This window comes from Perognathus longimembris, chromosome 12 (assembly GCF_023159225.1).
Source record: "Perognathus longimembris pacificus isolate PPM17 chromosome 12, ASM2315922v1, whole genome shotgun sequence".
NCBI lineage: Eukaryota > Metazoa > Chordata > Mammalia > Rodentia > Heteromyidae > Perognathus > Perognathus longimembris.
Genome location: NC_063172.1, coordinates 25,996,529 through 26,009,377, shown reverse-complemented (window position 1 = coordinate 26,009,377; position 12,849 = coordinate 25,996,529).

Below are 12,849 nucleotides of genomic sequence, written 5' to 3'. Positions count from 1 at the left end.
CAATTAGGCAAACTACTAACTACCGTAGAGGATTTTAGCAAACCTTTTAGATGAAGGATTGTTGATTAAAAACACATCTAGGTGGCCTCTTTGTAATTAATTGTGTGGATATACATGTATAATTCCCATCTCCTTGTTGCTGAGCCATTAAGTTTCTCTAGTAATGAGAAATAAGAACTCCTGTGAAGAAGTGTATTACCCTCATCTTCTGCAGTCCAGGTTTCTAAACAAGCACCCAAGCAAAACTCACGATGGCTCTAGAAATCAGACATTTTCTGCCTTAACTATTTATTGAATATGACTTGAATATTACTTTTTTAAGTTAAACTACTTGATTTTATGGGATAGTCAATAAGATGCTTTTAATCATATGTTTTAAGATAATCTTGACTACAGCAATCAATGTGCTAGAAAGAACAGAAGCTTTAGAGTGGGGAAAACTGAATTCAAACTCTTTTATGACTGATATAAACTTAGGTAATTTGAATCTTCTTTCTCTTAACTTTACTTTTCTAATTTTTGTGGTGTAAAATACCCAATGCATAGCATCTTTTTGAGATATATGTGTATGTATGTGTGCATATATATATGCATTTATATGTATATGTGTATGTGTCTAGAGCACATCCTGTTGTAAATTAGATAAATGAAAGCTCTTCCTTTTCTTTATCACTATTTTCTGTTTCAGCCCCTCTTTTTTCAGCTGTTGATACTATAATCTGATACAAAAAGCAGTAAAAACAGCAATGAAAGATGCTCAACCAGGTTTGATATACAATAGAGATTGGCCAACTTTTTCTGTGAAGGGCCAAATACCAAATACTTTAGGTTTCGTAGTCATACAAAACCATTGTAGTGAGGAGGTAACCATAGACAACAAGTAAATGAATGAACATTACTGTGTGCCAATAAAGCTTTCTTTACAAAAACAAGTGGTAAGGTAGATTTAGCCTATAGGCTATAGTTTACCAAATACCCAACTGTGCAGAAAAACTTTATAGAAATCCATGAGTTAATCCAAGACATGATATAGTGGGGATTCCTAAAGTCAGAAAAGAAAAATAAAGTAGATTAAAAGAATCCTTCTCCGGCTGGGAATATGGCCTAGTGGTAAAGTGCTTGCCTCACATACATGAAGTCCTGAGTTCAATTCCTCAGCACCACATAAATAGAAAAAGCCAGAAGTGATGCTGTGGCTCAAGTGGTAGAGTGCTAGCCTTGAGGAAAAAGAAGCCAAGGGACAGTGCTCAGGCCCTGAGTTCAAGCCCCAGGACTGGCAAAAAAAAAAAAAGCACTAAAAAAAAAAAAAAGAATCCAACTAGCTGGACTTTGTAAAGTCATTTCAGCTCAATTTTTTGAAGAGCTAAAGATCTGGAGTAAGTTGTCATCTCTTGAAGTCCCAAATTCTTTGAGGGCACCACTGTCTCGAGGAGAGAACCATGAACTGACTGTGACCCAAGTCTCAGCATTTGATTGGTTTGTTCTTTCATGGTTGATCAATGAATCATAAGGAACAATAGAAGCTCTGGGTCATAAAAAGTATGATTTATTTGATGAAAAAGGGAAAAGATAACATCAGGTCAAAATAAAAGCTATTTTCTCCAGACACAAAGAAGCAATCAGAATATTTATTCAATTCTAAATGTCATATGTAATTTCATATGGTTTAAAGTCAGTCTATGATGTCAGTGGCTGATGACCTGAAAATTGAAAGTCTTGCTTTTTCAAAGCAAGCAATGTACCCAGGATAAATGTGATATATTAATTAGAGGGTAAAATAAATCTATCAAAATTTAAAAGAAAACCATTGTGGAAATATGTTTATACTGAACCTAATAAGTGTGCTGTATTTTGCTAGAGGAAGTGTTAAGATATTTTAGAAAATAAATATGTTGCTTCAACAACACACAACACAAAGGAACTCAGAACTTAAAAAAATGGAAGCTCTGGTTTCTGATTTCTGGTTTCTGCTATCACAGGGCTTAGCCACAGAATTTTTCTTTTTCTTCAGACTTCAGTTCTTTACTAAAAACTTATGAGAACTGTTGCTTACTACATAAAGAACATTTCATTTAACAACACCCCATATGGGAAGTTCCAAAGCAATTTTAGTTTTATAAGTGATGAAACTGAGGCACAGCTTAGCTAACTGACTTGTCCACTGTGTGTTCTGTAAGCAGGATTTTTGACACAGTCTCTCCCATGCTACCTTGCAAAGGATGGCTTCTGTGTGTCTTTTCAAAGCTAATCCCAGAGAGTTAACATCCTCCCTGGCAGGTATTCAAGCTTCTTCCAATCTGACTGCTGCATGGTTTGTTTTATTTTCATCTATCTGTCTTTCTTCTGTCTATCTATCTATCTGTTTGAGCTTTTGTAGTTCCTTACAGATTTGAGATATTAACCCATTTGTCATATGTACATGTTCTAAATATTTCTGACATAATAATCCTGATTTAAATATTATGCAGTGTACACATGTATCAAAATATCATGTGATTTATAATTATAGAATGCTTTTATTAATCCAAATAAATTAACATTTTCTCACCATTTCAAGATTTTTTGTCTACAATACTGTTAATGTTTTGGCTAATCTTGGTGCTTTATATTCTCTATCAATGTTCACTCTAAAATAGAAACTTTGTCTCACAACTAGGTGCTTATGAAAATCACTTTTTTATTAAGTCAGAAGGTCTATAATTTTATTTAGCTCATTGGTTTTAAAATAGACATATTTGAGTGGCTTTACATGATAATGAAATGTTATTGAATTTATCTCCTATCTTTAGCTGGAAAACCAGTGCATTTTTTTTTTTAAAGAACAATTGCAATTCTGGCATATTTCTCTTTGTCTTCATCATTTTGAACACTTAGGGAATCAAAGTTTGGACATTTGTTTAAAAAGCAAATTTCTACTCTAAGTACTTGAGATTGAAAAATAGAGAAATTCGATTTGGGAAAATAAGAAATTGATGGTGTTAAGTAAAACCCCATGTTGTGTTTGTTCATGGTTTAGTATTTACTTTCTAGTCAGAGACTGTTGCCACTCCCTTTCTATCCTAATCACTTTTACTTTTATTTTTGTGTTAAATTTGACATGGAAGCATGCTGGGGCCTGTTTTGTTAGCCCAAGTTTCAGCTTCACCAAATTTTTTTTTTAATGTCTATGAAATTCAACTATATGCTGCGTGTTTTTTTCCTGGTATTCTCACATTCCGCTTGCCTGAGCCCTCCTGGGTGTTAAAAGCCTCTCTGTCTAGCTCCAGCTGAGTCACCTGCAGTGCCCTCACAACTCTGCTTTCCTGAACTTTTCCATTTATAGAACCAGTCCTGACCGTCTCTCAGTGTTCCCTCTATTACCCCCGTCCCTTGGAACCCTACAGAGTCCTGTCCTTCCTCCTTGGGACTCAGTGCAGTTGAAGGGGCATGATGGGATCAAGTCCTGAGTCTGTCTCTGTCAAAGACTACCTGGGAACTTAAACTTGTCACGTCAACTCCTTGGGCCTCATTTTCACTTTGTTTCATTTATAGCTAGTAGGAGTTTTAGTCATGAAGTTCTTACTTAAGTCTGTATTAAAGTTGTTCTCCTATTCTTTCCAACAGTAGTTTCAAAGTTCCTGTTACCTTAAGATCTTTGACGTACTATGAACTGGTACAGTGGTAGAGACAGGGTTCTAGCTTTATTCTTTTCCATATAGATGTCCACTTTTCCCACCATTTGTTGTTGCCAGTATATATTTTGGACTTCTTTTTAGCTTCTCTTCTGGTCTTATCTGTTTGGAGGCCTGAAGGCTGCCTGTACTCAAATAGGCTTTTCTTACTCAAGATTTGGGAATTTTCTAATACTTTATTGAATGTTTCCTATACCTTTAATTAGCACATCTTCATCTTTATCTATGATTCTTCTTTTCTTTTTTTTTGCCAGTCCTAGGGCTTGAATTCAGGGCCTGAGCACTGTCTCTGGCTTCTTTTTGCTCAAGGCTAGCACTCTACCACTTGAGCCACAGTGCTGCTTATGGCCTTTTCTATCTATATATGTGGTGCTGAGGAATCAAACCCAGGGCCTCAGGTATATGAGGCAAGCACTCTTTGCCACTAGGCCATATTCCCAGCCCCCTATGATTCTTAAGTTCAGTCTTTTGAGTCTTATAGTTCTTTTCTATTCATTCCCTATTTCTTCATTCATTTTTTCTTGTCTTCCGATTTTTGTTGTCATAACTACCTTTTCTATGAGCTCTGATATTATATACTCAGTCCACAAGCCTTTTCTGGACCACCAATCAGCTTCTGGTTGGCATCTGTGCCCCACTATTCAGGCAGAAACATGGAGAGAGAAGGAAGTCAGCAAGACAAATCAGTTTCATTTCTAAGAGCCATTGCATAGGACAATCCAGCATGGGGAAATAAACGTGTGCCGCTAGATATCCCTTAGTTAAGCATACCAGAGCTTAGCCCACTGTGTTGATACTTTGTTCACAAGGAGGCATACATGGGCGCCTCTTGCCTGAGGCAGAGTGAAGTAGAACAGAAAATAAATAAAAGTAAAGATAGTACCTAGATACTCGGGTACTGAGATAGGAAGATTTCGGTTTATAGCCAGCCCAGGCAGGAAATTGCAGCTTTAGTAGTAGAGCACTATCCTTGAGCTAAAAGGCTCAGGGACAGTGCCCCAAGCCCTGAATTTAAATGCTATGATTGCTATTAAATGAACAGATGACAGATAGATAGATAGATAGATAGATAGATAGATAGATAGATAGATAGTAGAATAAATACAGCAAGGTGCTGGTGACTCACACCTATAATCTTAACTACTCAGGAGGCTGAGACATGGAGAACTGTTGTTTGAAACCAGCTTTGGCAGAAAATTCTGTGAGACTCCATTTCCAAACTAGACAGCAAAATGCTGGTCTGGAGATATGGTTCAAGAAATAGAGCACTTGAGGAGAAAAACAGCCAAGCAAGAACAAGTCCCTGAGTACAAGCTCTAATAATAGTTAGGTAAATAACCAGAAAAATAAAAGAAAAACAACAGCAAAGACACTTGGCTCCTGAAACACAGGTTGGTTCTAGCTTCCTCCAAGCAAGATTTTATCATTTCTTTTAAGTTATTTAGAGTACATTTTTTCTCAATTTTCTCTGGTGACTTCCTATCTCTTTTTTAACTGGCATTCTCCACCATTTTACTAATGTACCCACCGCTTGTTGCAGCCATGTGCCTTCTGTTTTCTTCGTAGTTCATGGGGACATTAGGATGTAGTGTCTATCAGTGATCTGCCACCCTCTGTTCTCAGTCTTTCTTTTAATCTGAAAAGCAGTGGAGGCGTACTCAATTTGAACCTTTCAAACCTGTCAACTATCTTCCTTTAAAGTAGGTGATCCCTAACTCCAATAAAACCTTTGGAAGATCAATTTCCATTTCAGTCAAAGAACAGTTGCTCTTGCCTGAAGTTGAACTGTCCTTCCTTCTGTCCCTTTACCTTATCAGTTTCTGAGGCACTAAAGAGATTTGAAAAGCAAAGTAGGAAGACATCAGACTAAAACAAAAACCCTGTAGCTAGATTTTTATCCATCTCTGAAAGCAAATCAATTAAAAGTTCTCAGATCACTAAAATGTATGTCAACAACTGCTCCTCTGAATTCACATGTTGCATGGTTTTTATAACATTTTATAATATGCCACACAAGTCTTTTCAAGTAGATTCTAACTCTTCTATGAATTGTGCTTATAGCCTCGATAAATTCACAGCATGAAGCCCTTAAGAAATACATGTTGGATTAACTGATGAGTGGCACAGCCAGAAAAATTTTCTGAGGCTATTTCATGTAGAACACCAAGAGAATAAGGCCATGAAATGTCTTGTTTTGTGACAAAATTTGACAGCTTTTTAAAGTGAGCCCAGCATATTCCATGTTATTTCTAAGTCTCCCTATTGTGCTTCAGTTCCATACATTCAATTATTCATGCATGAACTCCACAATTTTTAAACTATATTCATATAGGTCCTGCTCGATGATTTAATTAAATATTTAAACATTTAAATTAACTCAGCATTTTTACTTAACTAAGGTCATTCTAAAAGGAAACTCTATGACAGCAGCATAAGTGGGACAAGAGTATATCATTTTCCACAAATAAAAATATTATAAATAATGCAAACATACAAATAATGCATTATACATCATGCATACATTATTTACTATCTATATATTCTATACATAGACATTATATACACAGTACCATCATCTCTCCTGATTGGTTCTGGTAGTTTTCACAGATACCAAAATCTGAGGTGTTTGCATCCCTTATCTAAAACAATGCAGTATTTGTACATAATGTACCTATGTTCTCATGAATGCTTTTAATTATACCAGATTTCATATAATACCTCATTCACTGTAAATGCATGTAAGCATTTGTACTACATTGCTTAGGGAACCATGACAGAAACAAAGGCTCGGTGTGTTTAGTACAGACGTTTTTTCCCCTTTAACTATCCACGTGCAACAGAGAGAAGGCCAGCTGCACCTGCATTTTATATATACATATATAAACTACTAAAGTAGTTTATACACTTTATACTAGTAGTTTATACTGAAGTAGTTTATATCTACATGATTTAATCTATAAATAGCTTATATGTTACATTATCTCTTCCTCTGTCTCTGTCTTTCAATAAATCCATAGTGTGATATCCATCTCCCAGCCTTTACTTGCCAGTGGACCTTCTGTATGTTAAACAGCCATGGAGCCCATGAGCGGTCGGTGAGGAGTTATTGGCAAGTATTTATCCACTAACTTCTGTCAGTGGCTGGCTTAGGGGAACCATGCTTTGGGGCTGTGTTGCTTCCCTGGCACTCTGGGCTGCTGCTCAAGTTTTGCCTGCCTATGACCTAAGCCCCCAGGTAGAGATGCAGACCCTGGCAATGGGAGTTAGCTGTCATCCCAGAAGCTGTAAGGCCTACAAGAGCTGAATAAAGTTTCCACAACATCACTGAAGCTTCCATTTCTCCGAACGCAAAATGGGAGAGAATACACAGTGCAAGATGACCCGGGTCTCAGCTGACAACCTCCAGTCCCACCATTGTCACTATCATGATCTGATTCTTGCCCATAAAGCTCTCTACACTCAATTTTTGTTGCTTCTCCCCAATAAAATGCCTATGCCTAGTGCAGAGATAAGTGTACAACATGAAAATTGTTTTGCTGAAAAATCAGTATAATTTTCCTTATCATTGACACCAAAAAACAGCCATCACTGTACTTTAGAGTACCAAAAAAATCATTGGGTATCAATTCATCTTAAACAAATGGATTCTTTTTGAAAGTCTGGATCTCTTACCCATGAAATCCTAGACAAGGTGCAGAGAGCTATGGCCGAGAACACCCTGATCCCATTCTGAACGCTATTTATACGATGCCTCTGTGTGCAGCAGTTTTTACAGTGTTTTTCTCTCTCGACTATTCTGTGGCCTGTGTAGATGGCATTTATGCAGTTCAGAGAAAGACACCTCTACAGGATTAGTCAGCGACCAAGTTCTCTGACGCAGCTCTGTGATCTAGTTAAAAATAGGAAAGAGGATGCTTTGCCTAAGTCATCACCATTGTGCAGTGTTGGAGAATTGACCACTTTTTGTGTGTGTTCCCACATCCTGTTCCTTTATCTAAAAATAGATGAAAACTCTGTCTCTGGATTTCGGAAAGGACCTTTTGCATCGGTGACCTCAGTTCTCTGGTCTTCTTCCCTGTTCTTGTTCCATGCCTACTTTCCTCAGCTTCTCTAATATGTAATCCTGTCAGCCTGTGACTGCAGGACTGTTCCTGTCCCTCACCTCAGGGTTTATAATCTCCAGGCCTACATCGGCTATCAGGTGATATAAAGTAGAGAAGCCAGACAGGTGGGTCAAACCAAACTAGACCATACATGCTCAGTAAGCTCTGACTCAGTTCCCCACAGGTCCACTAACTTTTCCCCAAACAGCCAGAGCCTCAGTTTGTTATCTAATCATTAAATCTAGATAAACATGGATCTAGATAAAGTTGGATTTTTTTAATAGAGTAGAACTCAAACCATGAGCTTTTGACTTGTTCTCTTTGGGGGAACTTGTATGTTACCAGCAGTAAAATGAGATTCCAGAAAATCTAGCTCTTATGGTCTAACATTTCTCACTTTTCCCAGTTATTACCATCCAGTTTGGAAGTGTGTGGGTTCATAAATGGGAGTCCTGGATTCAGATTTTGCCCTTGCTTTTTGTTAGCAAAGGAACTTTTTCAAGGCAATGACCTTGAATATTCTATCTGTTTTCTTAGCCTACAGGTCTAGGGGATCCTTATTTTTACTTTTCTCTCTTAACATTTCTGGTCTCAAAGATAAGTTTCCATGTATGTATGATTATATAAGACAAGGATAAGCAAACTCTATTGTTGACGTTATATTTAAAGTCCTAGGTGAATTTCCTTTGGCGTTTGCCACATGGCTACTGTATATGTTTTTGGTACACTGGGTATTGTATATATGTCTACCTGATCTAGGGAAGGGAAAGAAAAACAGGGTGTAAGATGTCACAGGAAATGTATACACTGCCCTATTATGTAACTGTACCCGTTTTGCACAACACCTTGTCAAAAAAAAAAAAAAGGATAAAGTTTCCATAGCAGTTAGTGATCCAAAGATCCTTCTGATTTTTCTCAGATTAGAAGTCAGTTTTTGTCAGACATTGACAGCTCCTCTCTGTAAACCTAACAGAGGATCACAGTTCGAAGCAATCCAGGGCAGGAAAGTTCATAAGACATTATTTCCAATTAACCAGCACAAACCTAGAAGTAGAGGAGTAGCCCAAGTAGTACAGTGCAAGCCTTGAGCAAATAAGCTAAGCAAGACAGCAAAGGCCCAAGTTCAAGCCCCAGTGCTGGCACACACACACACACACACACACACACACACGCGCGCGCGCGTTATTTGTAACTTTACATGTTTCTAAGCACACAACCAATGTAATTGCTATAGCATTCCTTAACTTTCTCCCTTCTCCTCCTGCCACTGTCGGATAACATCAACAGTCATGAGTTTAACATGATCACCCTACCTTTACTAGCATCACTCTTCTGGCCTACTATCTCTCAGTTCTAGAACTCCTTCTCCAAAAACAAAACAAAACAAAAATGTTCAAGAGCTCTGTTCAGAACCTTTCTCTAAAGACTTTTCAGTGAACAAATTGTCTGCTGGTTAAAAGTTAATATGGGCAGTCACTTTCATGTCATGAGAGAAACAGATTGAAGGCAGGTCAGAGCAGCTTTTGAGTCACCTCACATTAGGACGAAAGGAGGAGCTGAGGATATTTCAACAGTATCTGACATTAACTGACTCACATATTATGGTCAGTTATGTTTCCAAATGTCAGAGGATGAAGAAATCTTTAGCATTTTTTTTCTCCCATCCAAAAATACGAAGACGAGTTACCAACCAAGAGACAAATTGAGCAAATTCCCAAATTTAGGAAGAACTAAACTTTGAAGGCAGGAGAAGCCAGGAGATTCAAACCTCTCCCCTTTACCTAGTTGTCTAGCTGGTGTATGGATTTTTCCCTAAATCCACTGTAGCGCATGATTACATACAGAGTGTCTTAAAACAGAAATTCATGCTCTCACAGTTTTAAAGGCTAAAAGCCGATTTCAAGATGTCAGCAGTGGTCTGCTCCCTTTGCATCTCCTGGGGAGGATATTTCCTGGTCTCTTCTACCTCTTGGTGGTTGCTGCACTCCTTGGCATTCCTGGGGTATGGAGGTGTCATGTCAACTTGTGTCTCTGCCTTTACATGACAGTCTTCCTTCTTTGTTGGCTTATTTTTTCCTTAAAAGAATGGCAGTTACTGGATTGGGGCCAACCCTAATTCAGCATAGTGTCATTTGAATTGATGGTATCTACAAAACTCTTATTTCCAAATAAGTTTCCTCAATTAGGTAAACACATGGCATACAGTTCTGCTAGAAGATGCAGAAACTTCCTGTGAAAAGATGCGATGATCTTCAGCCAGCTCCTTGGACCTCCATCTAAGTGTTTCTTACAAGTTCATGGCTGAAAAAGAAAGCGTGGGTCCAAATGCACTCTAGGACTGGAGCAATATGTAATCTAAGGAGTCAATAGATCCACTAGCATTAAAATGATGAAAACCATTGAGAGGAGCCTTGGACGAGAGGAATACACAGAAAAACTTTAAAAAGTGAATGAAAAGATCCAGTATGATGAAATTGAATGTTCACTGTGACTTTCCTGGGCCACGTGACATGGGTGAAATTTCGACAACCAGATATTATTTGTGGAGCCAAGGCTCTCCTAGGAACCCCTTTCAAGGTTGCTGTCAATATTCCTGCAGAAAGCAGTTTTATAAGGAGGCAGTGATCATGAATATCGAGAAAGTTATTTCTTGGAAAATTCTATATTTCTGGAGTTTTTTGTTTGTTTTTAAACACCATGCTTTAATGTATTTAAATGTGTTTTGAAAGTTAATTTAATTTTTGAGGAGAAAACATTTCTGTAATTTAAGACACTGTATCAGGACGGGATGTCAACATTGCTGGAAGCTACCACAGTTAGAAGTTGGAACAAGGCACAGCAATGCCTGACTAGAAACGACAGGCAGATTGAGAATGGCAAAATGTAGACATAAGTTGCCATGGGGAAACAAGCTATGAAGCCTAATGTGACTATCCTGAGCTGGTGCATCATGTAGAGAAGGAGGATCTACGACATGTTAGATGGCTAGCGGTTCTCGAGAGGAACAGCAGGAGTGGACTCCATCCTAGTTTTCTAGTACTGTAAAGAAAGGCAATGGCTGCCAAGAGCTACCAACAAGTAAATTCAGAGCCTGTCAAGTACTTTTAATTTGATTCGATTCACTCTGTGGTTGATTCCAGTATACACTGACTGGGTGCTTTCTGAGTAGCAAGCACCAGACTAGGCACTAAGGATACAGAGAGGCCACAAAATACTCATCCTTAATTGCTCTCTAGAGATGTGAAAATAAGTAGGATGGCTGCCGACCCCGGTCAGTGGTGGGCTCCATGCCTGTGGCCTGCCTCTTCACCATCTGGCTCACTGATTTTCCTGGTCCTCTGGACCTTTAGTCCCACAGCATCTTTTCCACTGTTTTCATGCTCACTCTTGGTGGTGACTTGGTTATACATGTTCCTGGATCTGCCTTTTGCATGTGAATGGTTCTGTGACACATGGAAAATGCTTACATAATAAGCTGTTGCCCTCTACACGTGGATGAACAAAACCTCCCACTTCCTCCTGTGGGACAAGCAATAACTTCCCCTTCCCCTGCTGTGACCCTTAACCTTCAGCCCCCACCAGTCTCTCCATTCTTGGGCATCTTCCCTTCAACTTCTCTATCCCTGTGATTTAGCTTTAAATCTCCCGCTGCTTTGTGATCTCTCCCATACTACATCTTCACTTCAAATCAACTATCCAAAACAATTGATACTTTGAGTATGACCTTCATGTTGCAAATACTTTGCACTCATGACACTCATACTCCTTTGTGGCTCCTGCCTGTTTACCAATGCAGAAGAATAAGCAGAATAGGCCCTGTGGTCTCCAGGTGCTGGATAAAGAAGTGTAGACTATAAAAGCTTAGTGACTTTCCCCAGGCCACAAGATGAGAAGCGATGAAGTCAAATGTCACGTTCTTGGCACACCATGTCTGCCTTCTGTAGCCATGAGTCTTTGCCCACACTATTCCTCACTCTTCTAACTCCTTTCCTGTTGGAGTTAAGCCAGTATCCTCCATAACATTTTCAATAAACAGCAACACCAACACATACTTCTTTCTCTTGCTTCCCATTTGATCCAGGGACATAATTATGTATTTGAGGATCTTACGACTAATTTGCAGGAAGCTCCAATTGATCTTTGCTGCCTACACACAAAATAAAACAAAACAACCAGTCCATTCTCTAAGGCTTAGCCCTGTCCCAGTTTGTCATCACTCCCAGTCCTGCAGTGCAGAGCAGCCTGCTGCCCGCCAGGGAGCCCTGGCCTTCCCAGGCTCCTCTTCCTGCCAGTTCTTATTGTGAGTTCCCAGAGGCCTGTGCCCACATCTTCCTAATTTGTTGTAAACCTCTCTCCCTCCCTGCAGACCTGAGCAGAGAAGTAAATATTGATTGGAGAGGGTGTACCTTGCTTTAGGAAGGAAAAGCAAACCTTGTAACAAGAATTCCCAAGACAAGAGAATTATTTACAGAGAGATTGGCCCCAAGGCGTAAAGCACCAGAGAGCATTGTAAACCACTTAAGAACAGCAAACAGATCCTGGGGAGGTAGGTGAGGAAAGCTTAACCAACTCCTAGGTCATCTGAGAGAGAAGCCTAGAAAGCTGTGGGCAAGAGTCAGGGGAGAGGCCAACTAGGTGCCCTGGGCTCCCGAGACCACTGTGTAGCAGAATCAGAGGGTCTGTGGCTAGAGAGATAAGCAGGAGAGATCTCAGTGGAAAGCTGGCTGGGTAATGAGGGAAGGCTGGCTTTCCTGCACTCCCTTCCCAGGGCCCTGCAGTGATTTAGGGAAATGGCACAGGCTGGAGCATTTGCAAATTACCAAATGCTCCCTTCGTGCATCCTGTGCAGCCACGCCTTTCCCTCAGCAAACACCCCTGAAGACCCTGCCCTGTCCCTCACCGTCACAGTGATTGGATCCTAGGTCCTCCAGCTGGCGGACATGGTTGTTGGACTCCAAAGCCTATGCTCTTCACTGCTCATACGCATCTGGCACTGGGTAGGTTTCAGAGCAAGTTTGATCTCATGTGAGCCTCACAACCAGGATGCAAGGAAGAAGGGGGTGGTTATTACCACG